The sequence below is a fragment of the Colobus angolensis genome, unplaced genomic scaffold, assembly GCF_000951035.1.
Source record: "Colobus angolensis palliatus isolate OR3802 unplaced genomic scaffold, Cang.pa_1.0 Scaffold6, whole genome shotgun sequence".
Taxonomy (NCBI): domain Eukaryota; kingdom Metazoa; phylum Chordata; class Mammalia; order Primates; family Cercopithecidae; genus Colobus; species Colobus angolensis.
In genome coordinates this window covers 3,828,274-3,848,084 of record NW_012119598.1, presented here as the reverse complement: position 1 = coordinate 3,848,084, position 19,811 = coordinate 3,828,274, and the positions used below count along the sequence as shown (strand labels likewise).

At 49.2% G+C, this 19,811-nt stretch overlaps 1 protein-coding gene across 3 annotated transcripts in view; it reads left to right on the top strand.

Annotated features, from left to right (window-relative positions):
* Positions 1 to 19,811, top strand: part of SLC22A23 (solute carrier family 22, member 23) — a 192,385-nt gene that overhangs the window by 10,346 nt on the left and 162,228 nt on the right. Inside the window, exons 1-2 of one of the 3 annotated variants that reach the window (XM_011962615.1) lie at positions 819 to 983; positions 12,802 to 13,050. The exons of 1 other annotated variant lie outside the window; for it this stretch is intronic. The gene's annotated coding sequence lies outside the window, so the exon portion shown is untranslated. Of the gene's footprint in view, positions 1 to 789; positions 984 to 12,801; positions 13,051 to 19,811 lie in introns of those variants that run through there. One more of the 3 variants, XM_011962614.1, reaches the window with a different exon arrangement.

The window sequence follows — 19,811 nt, the reverse complement described above, 5'->3', positions numbered from 1 at the left end:
GAGGGAAACCTGCCCACACCGCTCCCCTGCTTGAAGCTTTCCACAGCTCCCAATCACTTCAGCACCCACAAGGGTGCCCTCAAACCTGAGCGTCATGTGCCTTTCCTCTCCTCCCCTGCCACTCCTCCTTGTGGTAGGGGGCATCTTGTGTATAGTTCCCAGCCCAGTCTCTCTTACTGCCCTGGTGCCTTGCTGATGCTATTCCACTTGCCCCAGCCCCTTCCCTCCTTCCTTCAGGCCCTTTGTTCCCACTCATCCCTCAGGTCAGCTCAGTCTCCATCTGAAGGATGGCAACCAGCTGTCCCCTTAGCCAAGCCCTCACGGGACCCTGATTAGAAGGATGTCTGTCCCTCTCCCCTCCTGAAGGCCTTTGACTTTATGAGGTCAACACCATAAATGTCTGAAATCACCTGAACTTGATGTCATGAAAAGGACAAGCATGGCCGGGCGCAGTGGCTCATGCCTGTAATCCCAGCTACTCAGGAGGCTGAGGCAGGAGAACGGCTTGAACCTGGTAAGCGGAAGTTGCAGTGAGCTGAGACCATGCCACTGCACTCCATCCTGGGGGACACAGTGAGACTCTGTCTCAAAAAAAAAAAAAAAAGGGGCCCGAGTGGCAGGCCTGGCTTGCAGCCCCGACTCTGCCGCTTGTCATGCATCTGTCTCCTGGAGCATTACTGTACCTGCTTCCTCAACGGTAGAATGGGGTCAGTGCTGCCTGACCTTGAGGGACATTGTGAGGACAGAGGCAGAACACTGGGAAGCGTGCCCCACCCCCACGTGCCTGGCAAACAGCCCCCACCCTGGAAGCCTCAGGTGCCTTTCTTCCTCCCCTTGGTGGGGTGAGGACGACCGGGGTGAGTCACCTGAGAAGCGCTTTGAAGGGGAGGAGCTGAAGGCCACACCTGGAAGGGCGATTTATTCCTTGGGTGCTGCCAGGTGTCTGCTGCCTTCGCCCAGAAACTGGTGACGTTCAGCGCTAGGTATGCCCTTCAGACAGGAAGCCTGCATCCGGGGTGATGGGAGGAGCCCCACCAGAAAGCGCCCTCCACAGCGTTTGTTTATGTGCTGAGTTCCAACCTGAAAACAAAACGGGTCACTGGGCCACAGGATTCAGAGAGAGGCCAGGATCAGAAAGGAGGGGACCTTCCTGGGGAGGCAAGGCCTGGTTAGCCCAGGCCCGGAGAGCGGGGCTCTGCCTGGCTCTTCACTGCCTGCTGGAGTTCTCAGGCCAGAAATCTGAGTTTATGCCATTTAGTGGAAGATGAGCTTCCTGTGTTTGAAAGCCTGGCTTGGGTGTGCTGCGTGAAAATAGGGCTCAGAGAGAGTGGAATTTGAGAGAGGAGTTGATGGTGACTTTGAGCCCGTAGCAACAGAGCTCAGAGAGCAAAGCTAGGGGAAAGCTGAAAACTGGAGAAAGGGCTGGGGCGCCTTCCTACTCGCAGCTGAGATTTTATGGACTTTTATGGAGGCCATGGACTTTGACCCCAGTACTGTAAAAACCTTAATCTTCTGCAGGCTGGGGTTTAGTTGTTTTGTTCTTTTGGTCACTATTGATGGGCACATCTCTCTCCGCACAAGTGACCTAGAGATTGACAAGGGCCTATTTGTCTAGGAAAGGGCAGGGGCTGTTGAGTGCATGACGTGGATTCCTCTCAGATAAACCATTGCTGTGAGAGGATACCGCCAGCACTCGCCCGTCCATGGCATCTGCATGGTATTGTATCCTGTCAGACCTCTCTTGGGACTCTCTTGGCTACAAGTAACTAAAACAAATTTAAATCACATTAACAAAATATAAAAGGAATTTCTTGGAAAGATGCAGAGCAGGGGGTGGAGGGTGGGATCTGAGATCACAAAGTGGGGTGGGAGTGGCTTTTAGGACACTCAGTAGCCACATCATCTCATCCTGTTCTCCAGAAGTGAGCTTGGTTCCCGCTTCAAACTGGCTTCGCCTGATGCTTCTGCTCATGTGATCCCTGGTCAAGCAACGGCCAACACAGAGGCCAGCATCTCTCTGTCCAACACCAGCTTCCTGGGTGCAAATGTGATGCCCAGCATGGGTTGGGGTGAGGAAAAGGAGGTTTTGGAGCAGGGAGTGAGGTTACCCAGGGCTGGGGACTCCTTCAAATGGTGTGACAGGATATGGTTCCGGCTGTTCTTCAAGCTGGGGTGGAAGGGTTTATAGGCAGATGTCTCTGGCGATTAATTGAGGGTAATTGAGTATTGACGATTTAACCACTAAATGCTTTAAACAAAGTATTCTCTTCTCTCCCAGAGACTCAGGATGTAACTCACCTGCTGGCTACTTGGGCTGAGTGTGGAATTAGCAGGAACACACTTCCTGAGGCTTCTCTTCTAGGAATAATTAAACATGGCCTTAGATATTAGCTCCAGATCACCCAGGAAGCTTGGAAGGAGCCGTTGGACAGTCACCAATGCAGTGTTGCCAACTGTCACTCCCACCCCTGCCTTCACACAGGGCCAGTCTCCTGCTTTCCAAACATTTCTTCTAGTCAGGGCCAGCTACATAATTCGCAAGTCCCCATGGAAAATAAAAATGCAGAGTCCCTCATTGACAAAGCATGTTGTCACCACTGCAGAGCTGAGCAAGGGTTTCCCCGAGCCTCTCCCAGTCTGTCTTTCCTGTTTCTCAGTAACTTCTCTGCCTCTCCTTCATTGTATTTCATATCTTTTTCTAGGTTTCTTTTGGTCAAAAGCAAAACACACTTTTTGAGGGCCTGCTTTTCCCAGGGAACAGCTTTACAAAGCCCTAACCAATTTGGTTTGGGATGTTTGGTTAGCTCAAGGTGTGCAGTGGCATGAGGGAGCCAGGGAGCAGTCTTCCGTTTGAAAGTGCCGCTCTCTCAAAGTTGACACAGTTGCTTTACTTATCTGAAAGGAGAACCAAAGAGCTGCATCACAGAGATGTGTGGTTAAGGATGTTGACTCATAGGAATGCTAGTTAAGTGTTGATCAGGTGTTTTTTTGGTTTGTTTTGTTGTGTTTTTTATAAAGTGGGGAGGGGGGTCAGTCCTTTATATAATTTAATTCAACTAGCCAACAGTCATGCTTTATTTCTTGGAAACATTTTAAAAATAGGTGCAAAGGAGATAATGCTGGCTTAAAACAACCACACGCATCTCAGTGGTCATATTGTGTTATGGATGGGTTATGTACTTAGCATCGTAATTTGCACTGTAGAGTGTTTCCTCCCAGATTAGATGAAAAGCTGCCTTTTGCGTGTGTTTACAAGATGCTTTACAAATTGGGCGCCCTTGATTGCTACGTGTTGAGGAACTCCACGGATCTCAAATGGATCTACTTTAGCATCTGCAGTAAGTGGGTTGTCTTTGTCCTCCTCTTTTAAAAAATTGTCTTTATTCGTAATTGTGGTAAAACTATAAATTATAAAATGTACTGTTTTAGCCATTTTTCAGGGTACAGTTCTGTGGCATTGGGTACATTCTCATTGTTGTGCAGCTGGTACCATCATTCATCTCCAGAACGATTCCATCTTCCCAAACTGAAACTGTCCCCGTGAAACCCCAGCTCCCCATTCCCCTCCTCTGGCAACCCCATGCTACCTTCTGCCTCCTTGAATTTGCTTACTCCGGGTACCTCATATAAATAGAGTAACACAGCATTTGCCCTTCTGTGACTGGCTCATGTCACTCAGCCTGATGTCGTCAAGGCTCATCCATGTGGCAGTGTGTGTGAGCGTTTCCTTCCTGCCTTAGGCTGAGGAATACGCCATTGTGTGCCTGCACCACATTGTGTTTGTTTGTTCACCCATCGGCGGACACCTGGGTCGCCTCTACCCCGTGGCCATGGTGCGTGTGTGGCTGGGAACTTGGGTGATGCCCTCCTTCTCGAAGACAGCTCCGGACAATCCCTCCCTCCCTCCCCTGCCCTCCCCTTCAGAGGCAGTGCTGCAGCCGCTCGCGGGGTGTCCCTGATCTTCCTCCAGAACCTCCGCCCTGGGCTGGTGTCGTAGATGGGTAGAAGACCGTGTCTGCCCTGGAGAAGGGAGCTCTTCATGTAGCCGGAGACGGTTGGGAAATTGAATATCCCTGGCATGCGGCATAGGACGAGCGGGGCAGGGAATGGGAGCCGAGGGTGTGGGGTGAACTGAGCACATCCCGGGAAGGCAGGTGTGGTGCACCATGAGGTGCCTTGGCCCAGGACAAGGTGCAGGGGTACAGAGGAGTTGCTTCTGTCAGTGGGCAGGGAAGCCCGGGGGCTGTGGCATCTGAGCCATCCCCAAGGAGGGCTTGGGTTTGAGCAGTGGAAAGGATTGAGAGAGGACCTCTTCTGTGAGGAGCTGATGAAGACGGGGAAGGGACATGTGCAGGGTGCAAAGAGGATGTGACCTAGAGGAGGGTATGGGTCCTGACCCCGCAAGGCCCCCCTGCAAAGCCATAGCATCAGCCTTGGACATAGCTTGATTTTTTCCTCTAGTAGACAATGAGTCTCCGGAACTTTGTAAGTAAGGAAATGATAGAAGAACGAGATTTTAGGACTTGATGGGAGAGATCCAGGAGAGAAGGGCTCGTGTCTACCCAAGGGGTCTGTCTCCAGCCCCTCAAGCCAGCCCCTGAGGCGCGGTACCTCCAGGATACACCCATGCTACTCAATGCCTCTTGAAAACCACCTGAACAAGTCCCTATCACAAAACACGGCCATCGTCCTACCCGGGGGCCACAGCCCTCTCCCTCTCGACATGTCTGAGCTCCTGCAGAGCACCTCCTCTGCCCAGTGCCCAGTGCTCCTGCCTCCTACAGGCCCCAGCCCAGCACTGCGTGGTCTCTCCCCTGCAGGGGCTGTCAGGCTTGCCTGATGCCAGACCCCACACAACTGCTCAGGGATTTCAGTTGACCTCCCTGGGTAAGTTTCTAGGGCTTCAGAGTACCACAGACGGGCAGCTTCAACAGCAGAGATGTATTGCCTCACAGTCCTGGAGGCTGGAAGTCCAAGACCAAGGTTCAGCAGGGTTGGTTTTTCCTGAGGCCTCTCTCCTTGACTCGTAGATGGCTGTCTTCTCACTCTGTCCTCACACGGTCTTCCCTCTGTGTGTTTCTGCGTCCTCATCTCCTCTTCTTACAGGAACCCCAGCCAAATTGGATCAGGGCCCACCCTAATGGCTGCATTTGACCTTAATACCCTCCTTAAAAGCCCTCTCTTGAAACGCAGTCACATTCTGAGGTCCTGGGGGTTACAGCTTAAACACCGGAGTTTTGAGGGGACGTGACAGCAGAGCTCCAGCAGGCACCCTGAGCAGGGCAGCTCTGATACGTGTCTGCACCCGGGATGTTCCCCTGAAGCCCTAGGCCTGTGCATTCCCCAACCTGCTGGACTGGCTCTCTCCTGTGCCACCCGATCTTATCTCTGCCTTTTCCCTAAATCCCAGTGTTTTGGTCGTTGGATACTGTAGCTGAGCGGTTCTTTATCACTCCCTTGCTTCAAATCCTCCGTGGCTCTCCATGACCTTTAAGATGAAGTTGGGCCTGGGTGGTAGGTTTTGAGGTCTCTGCCTGCCTCTCCTGCCTCCGACCCCATCGTCCCCACAGGGACCTCAGAGCTCCACCCACCCATTTGTTGATTTCCCAAATAATGCTCTGTGTTCCCCCATACTCTTCTTTCAGCCCAGAGTCAACCCCTCCGTCCTGTTGCCTCCTTCAGACCTTCTTGGCTCCCTCTTCCTCCCTTCCCATTTCCCACCCCTGCTCTCCTGGCCCAAATATATATCCTCAGCCGCTGGGCCTAGCAGGCACTCTGTAAACACTTCCTGCATGGTGCCAGTAAGGAGGTGGCGAAAGGATTTTGCTCTCATCTGGGTGAGGTTGGATGGTTTAATTCTAGGATGACAAGAAGAAAAGAGGACAGATTCATAAGTCGGCTCAAACCTAAAGTCACATTTCAGTGAGCTGTTGAAGATTAAGAAGAGTTATGTAGCTTATCTGAAATGGCAACTAATCAAACTTGGGCGGATCATACTGGGCTCTGGAGTCGATTGTGTCTTTAAACCACTGCTGTTCAGAACTTCGGTAGGTCACAGAGCCTTTTCTTCACGTGGAACTGGCCCATCTTCGTCCAGGGCTGCGGTGGCTCCAGTGCACTTAGAGTCACCCTGGGGAGCTTTCGGAAATGCCTGTAGGACCCCAGCATCCATCGTTGAAAGGAAGTTCTCTGGACAATTTCCACGTGGTATGATTTTGCTCCCAGAGGACACTTGGCAATGTCTGGAGACATTTGTTGTTGTTGTCACACCTTTGGGGGCATGGGGGTTGGGCGCTACTGGCGTCTGGTGGGTAGAGGCAGGGGTGCTGCCAAACATCCTGCAGGGCACAGGACCGTCCACGTCACAAAGGATGATCCGGCCCCAAATATGCCAAGTTTGAGAAACCCTGGTCTAGACTAATAAAAACATCCATTGTATTTCCTGACCACACCCAACAGATGGCCAAGCCTGTGGGGAGGGACAGTGGGACCTCTGCTCTTTAACCCGCCCGTACGGGGCACATGGGTTTTCAGGCCGAGGGCGTTTCATCCTGCTGGGAATGCCCACGAGGCAGCCAGGGTTCCCTGCCCTCTGTGAAGATAGGGCTTGCTGAACTCCTTATGGGATAAACAAAGCTCAGCCCACCTGGGAAAGCATGTTTGGGAAAAGGGCCAGAGTGTATTTATGCAGGAATGAATGTTGCTAATGACCAAGTCACTCCTTGAAGTAGGTCCTTTGAACCTCTACTTAGAATAACAGTTAATTGCTAGAAAAGGAAACGTCTGTTTGGAAGTAAAAGGTACTTATTTTCAAAATGTCTCTAATTCAAACTAGCCTTTTCCATAATTAATTCCTATTACGGTGGTTTTATAGTGTTGTCAGCAGCAGGAAACTGGAGCTCTCCCGTGGGACACAGACTCCAAGCGCTGGAGGCCAGAGCTGAACATAAGCACTGTTTACATTTGCTGAGGAACAGATCGGGCTGGCTCCCTCCAGGGACCCAGGCAGCGAGCCTGATGGATCATCTAGTCCTAGCGAAATGTCTGCTACCTGTGCCGAGGCGGGCACCTCGTGGCTTTGCCGGCGCGGAAAGTGAGTGTGCTAGGTATTAGCTGGACCCCCTTAGGTCACCAGAGCGACCCCTTCCCCAGCAGGATGGGTCCTGCTTATGTGATCATAGCACCGTCTGCCTGTCCCACTCTCTTGGCCCTGGACTTGGTAGCGTTGTCTTCCTGTTTGAGTGTTCTTGATGCTCTTGGTGCCTCTAGCACAGGGCTGTCAACAACGGTGGTGGCAGGGGAGACTTAGCTGGGTGTCCTGGCGGGGGCCCATGTCTGACTCTCAGAGCTGCTTTCAAGCACGCAACAAAGATGTTCAATTGGAGCCCATCTGGCCAGAGGGAGTGAAATGCAAGAAGGTGATGGGTTCCCACAGGAGCCTGTCTGGGGCTTACTGGTTTCTGGAGCTCTGTTTCCTGGAGTCATCAAAATCTTCACGAAAAATTAGCTGTGCGTGGTGGCACATGCCTGTAGTCCCAGCTACTTGGGAGGCTGAGGCAGGAGAATCATTTGAACCCTGGAGGCAGAGGTTGCAGTGAACCGAGATGGTGCCACTGCACTCCAGCCTGGGCAACAAGAGCAAAACTCTGTCTCAAAAAAAGAAAAAAAAAAACAAAAACTAGTAGGTTCCAGAGTGGTTTTTAAAATTGTAATTTCATTTTAAGAGAAGATTTATTTGTAATATTTTTCTGGGAAGTCCCATAAGAAACAACTTGTCAAAAATGGATATCATCAAGACTTTGAGGGAGTTTCGATGTGTGTGGTTTTGTTTTGGGTTTTTTTGTTTTTTTTTTTGGTTTTATGTGTTTACTGATAATGTGTTTAAGTATAAGCAAGTGGTTTCTCTGTTTAATTCATTTCTCATTTGCCTTCTTGTTGTTCATCATTTATAATTCTTTTGGGGCAGAGTCTTAGATAAGTGACCAACGGGAGGGTGGTGAGGAAAGCCAGCGGCAACTTTGATGATGAATCTCATTTTTAATAGCAGTGTTTGGGAAGCTGAAATGACCTTTGACAGCCAGAAGGTTACCAGGGAATTTACAGACTGAGGATCTATGGATCATCTTACTGAAAGGAGGTTTTCAAGTCTTCAGAAGGCATTTTCTCCTTGAGGGAAGCGATGACATACAGCAGCCTTTCTTTTGCGAACTGTTTGAATCTCTATAGCAAACACAGCGGCCTCATCTCATAGTTCAAAATTATATGGGGGAAATACTGCACCAGGCATGTCCTGAGCAGCGTGTAACGTTCAGATGTTTACTGAGCCGCCAGTTTGTGCACAGCACTGTGCTGGGAGCTGCTGGAGACGGGGAGGATGGATCTGTGAGTGTGTCTGGAGAACAGGTAGTCCCAGGAGGCAGAGGTGGGACCAAAAGAGTCAGCCTGGCTGCACTGCACATGGAGATAGGGAAGAGAGTGAGTTGGGAATCCCTGGGATGTGTGCCCTGTCATGGGAAGGAGTGGGAGAAGACATTTGTTTCAGTTAGGAGGAGAGAATGGCACAAGACTGTGAAGGGTTTGAAAGCTTAGGAGGGTCAGTCAGGATGCTGCAAGTAGCAGAAAACCCTGCATCAAACTGGCTTTAAAAAAATACAGAAGTGGCCAGGCGTGGTGACTCACGCCTGTAATCTCAGCACTTTGGGAGGCCAAGGCAGGTGGATCACCTGAGGTCAGGAGTTCGAGACCAGCCTGGCCAACATAGTGAACCCATTTCTACTAAGAATACAAAAAATAGCTGGATGTGGTAGTGGGCACCTATAATCCCAGCTACTCGGGAGGCTGAGGCAGGAGAATCACTTGAACCTGGGAGGCAAAGATTGCAGTAGCTGGTATCACCATTGCACTCCAGAGCGAGACTCTTGTCTCAAGAATCAAAACAAACAAATAAAAACACACACAAACAAAAGTACAGATGACATTTCTGGAAGTCTAGAGATAGGATGGACTGCAGTTTCAAGTTCTTTCTAGTTCTCTTCTAGGTCATCCTCTGCCCTGGCTTCATTCTCACACTGTATTAGCTTGCTGGGCTGTATAACAAATACCACAGAAATGTATTCTGCTACAGGTTTGGAAGTTGGAGGTCCTAGATCCAGGTGTGGGCAGGGTCAGTTTCTCCTGAGTTCTCTCCCTTTGGCTTACAGATGGCGTCTTCTCCCTCTGTCCCCACATGGTCCTCCCTCTGTGTGTGTCTGTGTCCTCATCTCTCCTTGTAGGCACACCAGTCATGTTGGATTAGGGTCCTCTCTAGAGACCTTACTTTAACTGAATAATCTCTGTAAAGTCCCTATTTCCAAACAAGGCCACATTTTGAGGTTCTGGGGTTCAGATTCCAGCATGTCTTGTTAGGGGCAGGGTGGACACAGTTCAGCAGGGCCTCCTCAGGGAGAAGGGAGGGAGTTGCATCCCTGGAGCGCGGGCTGAGTGTGTTCTCACGTCACTGCTGCGGTAAGCGGGCTTTCCCTCCAGTTTGTCTGTTGTAAATCAGAGATGTGCAAGTGGAGGCAACTGCTGGGACTTCCGTGGGAGTTGGCTGCTGTGTTCAGAATCCAGGTGGTGGTGACAGAAGGGTGCAGGTACTAGAGGGAGGGGCAGATTCCACCGCTGTAGGAGAGGTAGCTGGGAGCAGGGGTGGGAGTGTGCATACCTGTCACAGGGGAGGAGGAGGGAAAGGAAAGGGGGGAAAGGGAGAGGGGGGAGGGGAAGGGGAGCAGGGATGGTGGAAGAGAGGGGAAGTGGGGAGGAACAGGAGGAAGAGATGGGGAAGGGAGAGGGAAGGGAGAGGGAAGGGAGAGGAGGAAGTGTTCGTTGCAGCAGGTTGGCTGGGCCGAGTGTTTTACAGATGCCACGGCTGAATCCTGACAGCCCGCTGAGAACTGGGCTTCTCTGTGGCTTCTAGCAAAGCTAAGCCACCTACTGGAGCTGAGATTTAGACCCCAGCAGCCTGAATCCCAGCCCCTGCACACTGCCTCTCTGGGCAGGGGACTTCCAGCATGGGCCCTTCACTCCCAGCACCGCTCCTAGTGCCCTCGTTGCCTGGGTTCTCTGCCCGGGTTTCTATGGAGCAGTGCGGATGGGGTGGGGCTATTTTTCTTGCCTTTGGTAGAGTGACAGTAAGGCTCCTGTTTGGAACTGACAGGCAGCCCATCAGCACACCTGTTAAGAACCTCAGGCCTTGACATAGCATCTGTGTGAATTGTTCACATCTCTCTTCTGAGCTCCCGGCCTAGAGATCTACTTCCTAAGCACAAGGGAGGATAGGAGCAAATGCCCCCTCTCCTGGAGGTTGATCCAGGCATTGCAGTTTTTCTGTTGGCGGACTGGCCACACCCCTCGCATCTCCTCTCTTCTGCTGTCTGACCTTGTGCTGTTGGAAGAACAAAAACTGATGCTCCTTGCAATCCATCAGTCTTTGCCCTGTCTTTGGGACCCATTTTAAATAATTTCACATATTTTTTTTTTTTTTTCCCTAAGTGGAGTCTTGCTCTGTTACCCAGGCTGGAGTACAGTGGCACGATCTCAGCTCGCTGCAACCTCCACCTCCCAGGTTCAAGCTGTTCTCCTGCCTCATCCTCCCAAGTAACTGGGATTACAGGCACCAGTTACCACGCCCTGCTAATTTTTGTATTTTTAGTAGATATGGGATTTCACCATGTTGGCCAGGCTGGTCTCAATCTCTTGACCTTGTGATCCACCCGCCCTCCCAAAGTGCTAGGATTACAGGTGTGAGCCACCACACCCAGCCCTTTTTTTTTTTTAACAGAGTTTTGCTGTCCCACCCAGGGTGGAATACAGTGGCATGATCTCGTCTCACTGCAATCTCCGCCTCCTGGGTTCAAGCAATTCTCCTACTTCAGCCTCCCAAGTAGCTGGGATTACAGGCATGTGCCACCACGCCCGGCTAATTTTGTATTTTTAGCAGAGATGGGATTTCACCATGTTGGTCAGGCTGGTCTCGAACTCCTGACCTCAGGTGATCCACCTGCCTTGGCCTCCCAAAGTGCTGGGATTACAGGCATGAGCCACCCTACCCAGCTTTCACAGAATTTTTAAAATGGAGGCATAATGACCACATAGTAAAATGGACAGATGTTAACTGTATAGCTTAGTAGGTTTTGACTTGTATATATGCCCATCAACCACCCCCTAAATTAAGGTATTTTCCTCACCCTAGTGAATTCTACGCCGCCCATCTCCAGTCAGCCCACCCCTTAGGCAACCACTACATTAATGTCTATCTCCATAACATGGTTTTGCCTGTTCTGGAAGGTCATATGAAGGAAGCCTGTGGTCCGCCCTGTCAGTCTCATCCCTGGATTCCTGCATGGTACTGTGTGCATTGATAGTTGTTCCTGTTTGTTGCTGAGCCATATTCCACTGCATGGGTAGACCACATTGTGTTTCTGTCTCCATTGGTGATGGACACTGGGTTGTTTTCAGCCTGTGGTGATTATGCATAGACTGCTGTGCACATTATAAGCTGAATATTGTCAATCCTTTCTACTCTTGGCTACCCCTCTGTTCTAATATTTAAAAGTTGATTGGCAGAATCAGGGCAGCCAGTTAAAAGTCTTGATTTATTTATAAGCTAGGCAAGTTTTCTTCTTTTTCTTTTCAAAATTTTTAGGGTAGGAAGCAGGAGTGATGGGAGGAATGTGGGGAGGGGATTACCACTCGTTAGAGGCAGGGATCCCTGGCCCTAGAGAGCTGTGGCCCCTGTGTGACCCCACAGCTTCTGGGACTCACTCCCTAGGGCTGATGAGGAGGCCGTGGGAATGGTGCTAGTACCATTTGGGCAGGGAGAAGCCACCTGGAGGTGGCACTACCAGTCAGCTGCTGTTTGTGTCCCAAGGGTGACTTAGCAGCTGTTCTGAGGCGTTTCCTCCTGTCTTTGCAGCACACGAGAGTGGCTTTGGCAGCCAGGCCCTCCGCCTCTCTGTAGGCATCTCTTGCATGTGAGGGTTTGGTGGAGACCTCTTCATCCTCCCTTTCTGTGAGAATGACCTGGGCAAGCCTTTTGAGCGAAACTCAAACAAAACAGGTGGGGCCTCTGCTGTCATCCAGCCCACAGCTAACTGCAAAGAGCCCCAAAGCCCCAGCTTGTAGGGTTTCAAGCCAAGGAGGGGAAATATTTTCTGATGGAACCTGCCCTGCAGAATTGTATGTTCCCTTCACAAGGTTCTGGAGGCTACTGGGGAAGGATTTCTCAATAGGGATGAGTTAGTGAGAGGAGGAGGGCCAGGCCTCCTGATTTGCCTGCTCCTTGCTAAAAACCTTAAAAACAGCAATGAATTGTAGGCAGGCATTTCCACCACATTTAAACATACGAAAAGCTCAGTGATTTTTGTAAGATTTTCCCAGGGCTTCAAGTTTGCGAGCCACTCTGCACTTCCTCAGGAAGCATGTTTGTACTTGCGTGCGAGTGTCGTCCTGAGACGAACTGCATTCCTCTGAAAGCAGGTTAAACAACTGACGGTGCGCTTTTATTAGGGGAACAGTTTAGAAATTCGAAGCCCCCACATGTGCCGCATGAGTGATGCATTTATCATGATGGCTACTAAAATTACTGAGCCAAAGCGGAGAGCTAGAAGGAGACGCCTTCCTGGAAGTCCTTCCTCTGCCTAGTTGTACAGTGAGCTGAAGAGCAGTTGTACACAACAGCAAGGAAGGTTGGTTCCTTCAGGGTCTGCAAAAGCAATTTCAGAATTTGGGGAAAAACACATTAAACGTTTATTTTAAACTTAGTCTTCTTCAAAGTCTCATAGCCAGCCTACCCTCCAAGCCTGAGTGATTGTGGAAGGAGCCAGCGTTCCCTCAGCAGAGGAACAGAGATTTCCTGCCCCAGGCTCTCAGTGACTGAAGATCCAGGGAGTGGAGGCGCGGGCAAGGAGCACTGGGCTCAGATGCAGGAGAAGCGGTTTGAACCTGAGCACTACCGCCTCTTCACTGAGGAACCTTGGGGATTACTCAGCCCCCTGGAACCTAATTTCCAAGGTGGAGATGACACCTATAGCATAAAGCTTTCTGGGGATTACAGGAAATGATGGAAGTGACGCTCCCTCTCAGCAGAGTGTGCGCTTTGAGATATGCATTTAATCTGAGCCCTTTTCTGCAAAGAGCTCCCAGTGGAGCTCAGAGGACAGTCATGTAACCAACGACTACAATGTATTATACAACCACCTGCAGTCTTCTAACCATTAACTCTAGACCTCTAAAACAGAAGCATGGAAGCTCGGAGGAAATGACCGAGGTCGGCCCTGGCAAATGGCGGTCTTTGTGGCCCCCAGCTGGCCACCTGAGCTGTGGACACGTTTGTCTGCTGTGTGCCCTCACTTTCAGAACCCCTCTTTCTATAGCCTCATATTGTCCCCAGCTATTGGACGTCTCCTCATTTGGGAGTGCTTCTCAGGTGCTCTCAGATGACCTCTTTTTCAAAATTTCCTCTCTATTCCTACTTTCCAAAACCAAAATATCTGGGCGGCTAATTTTAGCTAAGAGATGAAAGCAGTTCACACTAAGGTACGAAGGACTGATAGGATTGACCCTACTCCCTCTGAGCTCATCCATAACTTCAACCTGTTCATTGACGACTGGCCAATAGCCCACAAACTTCATGCCCACCCATAGGTGGTTTCGAAAGGCTGAATCTTTAACAGCCCTCCCTCTCATTCTCCCCTCCCTGTCCCCTGCAGAGCCAGGCTCAGGAATTTGGTCCTCCTTTTCTGAAAGGCTGTTATCTTTGATCAGGATATTTCTAACAATAATAGCATCAACCAGAAGCCCCCAATAAGGTTTGATTGAGTTAACATTTCAGTTGCATTTTAAGGCTAGTCCTGATTAACATTCCCCTCTGTGACATGGGTGCAAGGTGTGCCCTCACAGGACCTGCCCCCACGCCCATTCTTACTCAGTGTCCAGCCCAGATGCAGGTCTCCCTCCTGGAAGCCTCCCTTGAGCCTGCCCCACATTTTTAAACCCTCACACTTGCTGTGTTTTCTTTTTCTTTCTCTTTTTTTTTTTTTTCTGGAGATGGAGTTTCGCTCTTGTTGTCCAGGCTGGAGTGCAATGGCGCAATCTTGGCTCACCGCAACCTCCGCCTCCCAGGTTCAAGTGATTCTCCTGCCTCAGCCTCCCAAGTAGCTGGGATTAGAGGCAAGTGCCACCATACCCAGATAATTTTGTATTTTTAGTAGAGATGGAGTTTCTCCATGTTGGTCAGGCTGGTCTCAAACTCCCCACCTTAGGTGATCCACCTGCCTCAGTCTCCCAAAGTGCTGGGATTACAGGCGTGAGCCACCACGCCTGGCCACATGCTGTGTTTTCTAACACGAAAAACTCCTCTCCACTCCCCTCCAGCCTCATCCCTTCTAGTCTTCCCAGCATGGATAGGGTCGGCCAGGGCACACTCACAGCGCCTTCTATGTGTCTGCTGCCACTACTCTTTACCCCTCAGCATCGTCCTTTCTTAGACCTGCCCCAAACTCTAAAAAGCAAGGACAGCACTTTTTGCACTGTTGTTTGCTTGGGGTCTGGCACTCAGGAGGTGACCAATAAATAGTCAGGAAACACTTCAGACTGTGGCACTGCTCTGCAGTCCCTCCTGGGGCCTGGCCCACAACACTGGGGACTGGGTGGTGGCATGAACGAAGAAAACGTATTTACACAAGGCCAGGACCTAAGAGCTTGGGGTGGCCTGCCTTGAACGTGTGAGAAGTCGAGGGGGTTGGTGACTGAGGGAGGGGGGTCAGTCTGATCACTCTTCCTTTTGGCTGGCAACGTCCTTCAATCCTTTCACCCATTGACAAGCTTGGGGAGAAAGGACGTCTCACTGCCAGCAGAGATGAGACGTCAGATAGAGAGGCCTGCACCTTGGAGAGTTTCTCGCAAATGTAACCCACAAGACCACAGGAAGACCGCGGCTGCTCTGTGCTTTCTGCTGCTTGATCCAGGATTCTCTTCCAAGTGCTCTGCCATCCATGTTTAAGTTAATTGGGACACTGGCTAGCCCATTTTCTGAAGATAACACTTTCTTTTAACTTTTGTGTGTGTGCGTGTGGGAAAACATACATAATGTAAAATTAACCATTTTAAGTGTACAGTTCAGTGGAAGCCACTCACATGGTTGTGCAACCATCGCCATCATCTGTCTCCAGAACTTTTTCATCTTTCCAAGCTGAAACTATATCCCCATGAAACTATAACTCATCCCCCTCACCCCAGCTCCTGGTAACCCCCATTCTACTTTCTGTGTCTATGAATTTAACTACTCCAGGCACCTCATGTAAGTGCAATCATACCATATTTGTCCTTTAGTGATGGCTTATTTCACTTAGCATGGCTTCAAGATTCATCCGTGTGTAGCATGTGTCAGAATTTCCTCCAGTTTTTAGGCTAAATAATACTCCATCATGTGCACGCACCATGTTTTGTTTCTTTGTTCATCCATCAGTGAACACTTGGGTTTCTCTCAGCCCTTGGCTACGGTGAATACGGCTGCTATGAATATGGTGTGCAAATATCTTTTTATGTCCCTGCTTTTGCTTTTGGGGGTCTACAGACTATTTTTTAAAGAATAACATAGTATAAATCATTGCCTGCATACTTCCTAGTCAGCCCTGGACTTGGGCTAATTGAGCAATTGTCCTTCCACAGAGAGGTGGGGACAGGCAGGGCAGCGATTTGTTCTCAAGGAAGTGGAATTTCATACAGTTGACTGCTTCTTGCTGTGGTTGACCTTTTGCAGATCATTTCCTTAGAGTTTTCAGTGTTTGTCCATATCTTACCAATTAGCAGTTATAAACTCTTGAGAAGCCAGGAAAATAGTTATTTTTATTCTCTCGGATTAAAGGCAGAAAAACATTCCTCTGGTTCTTTTGAACATCCTTTGATGTACATGCATATCCCCCCTCTCTTCCTTCAGGTGGATTGGCAGAGGTGACAGGACTGTTTTACCCCAGCCTTTAAAATCCCAGAATTTCCACGTGTTATAATTTGCATTGCGTTCACATATTAGTTCATGCAGGGCAAACAAAATAAACGTGGCAACATCTCTCGTACTCTGCAGCCCAGACATGCCCTTGAAAGTATGTAGGAGGGAGAGGGTTTCCAAGGCCAAATATGTTTGAAAAATGCATTTTACAGAACCCCCTTTTCAGGATTCATGATGCACATTAACATATTAAAGGCTCTGAGAAGTCCTACAAATGAGACACCAGCTCAACGTTGTTTCACTGAATGCATCGCTAATTAGCCAGTTATTCCCTTTTTTTAGATGAATACTTATTGGTACCCTTTTAGCCATGCCACCTTCAAAAAAAAAAAAAAAGCTTCAACTGCTGGCTTAGAAGTGAGTGTGTCTTTCAGATGCAGCTGCGCAGGGAGGACAGTCCACTTGTGAAGGGCCGGCTTCCTTATTGGATCGTTAATATTATTAATATAGTTATACTTTGTCTTTTGCTGTCTATTTGCCTTTGAGAGAGACAGAAGAAGGAACTGGGGAATGCTGAATGGATCAACTTGATTGGCCCGTGGCAAGCTTTGTCAAGGCTGCTCTGCTGCATCAGTAGTTAATGGAGAGTATTATTTTGGCAGGGCTGGGATGGAGTTCAGGTGCCCTGGCTTGTTTTGCAAAGCCAAGCCCGTGAAGCCGCAGGCACTGCGGCAGTTAGTACTACAGCAGAAAGGCCTTCTCATGTTCATCCCTGGAGTTTCCCCAAAAGTTCACACCCTCCAAGTCCTGTAATTCCAACTCCGCAAGTAACAGAAGGATGTCCCCTCAGGAGCTGGCCATCCCAGGCCTGTCACCAATATTAAAACATTGTACCACTCTGAGCAGCCTGGAGGGTGAGGCGGGGCAGGAAGGTCTGATCAGAGACTCTGTGGTGAGGCCCCGACTTGGGCAGCTTTGCAGCCTCCTTGGCATGAGAGGGCCTCTGTTCCCTTTCTCTGTCCGCTTACTGAGGTTTGAGTTGTGACATGTGTTCCCTACTCCTTTCCCTGTCACATACACATCTGGCCAGGTCCTGGTGAGTTCTCAGGGTAGTGATCCTGGCTTTGGCGTAAGGATGCTTTGAGGTTCTATGTGAGGAAACTCAGAGAGCTGCCTCTCAGTCCGCTTGTCCCCAGGATGCCAGAGGCGCTGAAGTGGAAGGTCGGGAGGCTTCCTGGCTCGCCCCACCTCGGACCTTCTTCCTTTCCCGACCGGAGGGCGGGGGCCAGGAGCCAGACTGCACAGTCACGTTCTGCTGTCATGCTGCCAGTTTGGCGTGATGTTTTTCGAAGATTAATAGTTAGTTCAAAGGAAGAAAATAAAAACACACTCTTGGGTTTAATAGTGTTGTTGGCTTTTGAGAACCATCCTACTTTTTTTTTTCTTTTGGTCAGAAAAATAGTATGCGTAAGGAATGATTGCAGGAAGTGTTGGAAACGAAGCTGTGTTGCTGTTCCCAGGATGCTGCTGAGGAGGTCAAAATGAAGGGCACGGCATCCTGAGAGGTGGTGGGAGGACCTGAGCGCACGGTAGAGCCCCGGGTAGACCTGGAGCCGCTTCTCCTTCAGCATCTCCCAGCTGTGAACACAGCTGCTCCCTGGAGGGCGTCTTCCATCCTCGTCTGGCCCACTTTCTAATCTGGTGCTGACTCTGCAGACAGGATGTAAAACTAGTAAAATACCCCTTAATTTGGGTCAGTTAGGGGTGAGGCTAAAATGAATAGCTCAGACTCTAAGTAATCAAAACCCTTTCTGAAGTAGTTTTATTCCTCTCAGATCCGAAATGTTACTTACCAACAGACGTAAGCCCCTGAGGACCTGCTTAACTGACAGACAAAATTAATGAGTAATAGTCAGCTTGTGCCAGTTGCTGCACCAGGCGCGTTCCCGGCGTTATTTTTGACTCTTGTAACAACCCTGGAGTGAAGGTTTTGCAACTCCTGCGTCATAGATGTTAAAACTGAGCCCCCCGCACGGTGAAAAAGCTTGCCCTGGTGATCGCGGGGTCAAACTAGAATAAAACTGGGGTTTATCAGGCTCAAACACTGAGCTCTTAGCCTGCATCCCAGCCGTGCTTGACAGCCCATTTGCACACTGGCTCAGACCCCACTTGAGGCTCTGGATTCCATATGACCAGGCTCTCACTTACCACGCGATGCCCTTCCTCAGAGACAGTGGTAAGCCAGAGCCTAGCCCAAGTGTAATGAAGACAAAGGGCAGCTGGATAAAAACCTGAAGGATTATGCTGTCCTGTAGTATAATGGATAGGATTATGCTGTCCTATGTAGTCAGACCTACCATAGTTGAGTAACTTTGGGATGTAGAGTAGGCCCAGGGCAGCCTCGGGCTTTGTGTACCTTCTTTGTAGCTGGTTGGTGTTAGCTGTTTTCATGGAAAAGGTGATCATTTAGATCCACGGTTGTACTGGCTTCTAGTTTGAGCTAAATAAAGCAAAAAGAAAAAGAAAGAAAGAAAGAAAAAGGCATCATATCCTCTTCAAGATGGTTAGACCAGTGTTGAAACAGTAAAAAAAAAATTGGTTTACCATCTTAGGTACTCTGATTCGTATGTTACAAAAAAAGATGAGTCTTTGTCAGGAAGCCAAAATTAAAATGTTATTTTTTTTTTCCTAATCCTTCCTGTTGTAAGAGTTTTGGACTAGAATGAAGGTAGTACCACTACACTGACCATTCGATTAGGAGTTGTCCTGGCTTGGCAGTAATTGACTTGTGAGATTTGTTGGGAGAGTCATGCGTCCCTGTGCATCAGGTCACATCTGAAAATGACATTTTCCATGGCAGCCTGGTATGGAGCAACTGAGCCCAAGGAAACCTGGGCTCTACTCAGGTCTGGCTTGGCTATAAGCTTTTTAAATTCTGAATGAGTCACTTCACCTCTTGTTCAGTTTCCTTGTTTTTAAACTAGGGGGTTGATCATAACTTTTTTCAGCATTTCAGTACTAAAAATTCTATTCAAAAAAGATATTGTGGTATTAGTATCTTAAACAGCCATGATGTGTCAAATTTCTGCTATTCACAGACCCTGGACAAATTATTATTTGTTTAGTCAGTGTAACAATGAAATAACACCAAAACCTGTCCTGTTTTCAGTATGCTACTTTGCTTCTATATGCACATAAAGTGTACTGAATACTTGTCAAGACAAATGCTACAGCCTATAACAACTTAATATAAACTAGAGAATTGTGTTTATTTGTATGAACTAGGGCTGTTTCTTTGAGTTTACTGGGGGAAAGAACCTGAGTTTCAATCAGATACAGATTAATAATTTACATAAGAGACACTCGATCTTGGACTAGCGTCACTTCTCACCCTCAGTTTCTTCATCTGTGAAATGGACACCCTGGTCATAATGCCCATGCAATGGGCCTGCTGTGCTTATCAGGGTGCTTAGTCAAAGCAGCTGGCAGAGTACCGAGCACAGGGTAGATACTTAATGAATCTTAGTTTCCTTTCTTTGCCTAAAACAATGCTTAATTTAATGTCACAGATTTGTTCTATTAAGAGAGAATTATTCAGCCGGGTGCAGTGACCCACGCCTGGAATCCCAGCACTTTAGGAGGCCGAGGTGGGCGGATCATGAGGTCAGGAGATTGAGACCATCCTGGTGAACACAGTGAAACCCTGTCTCTACTAAAAATACAAAAAATTATCCGGGAGTGGTGGGGGGCGCCTGTAGTCTCAGCTACTTGGGAGGCTGAGGCAGGAGAGTGGCGTGAACCCGGGAGGCAGAGCTTGCAGTGAGCC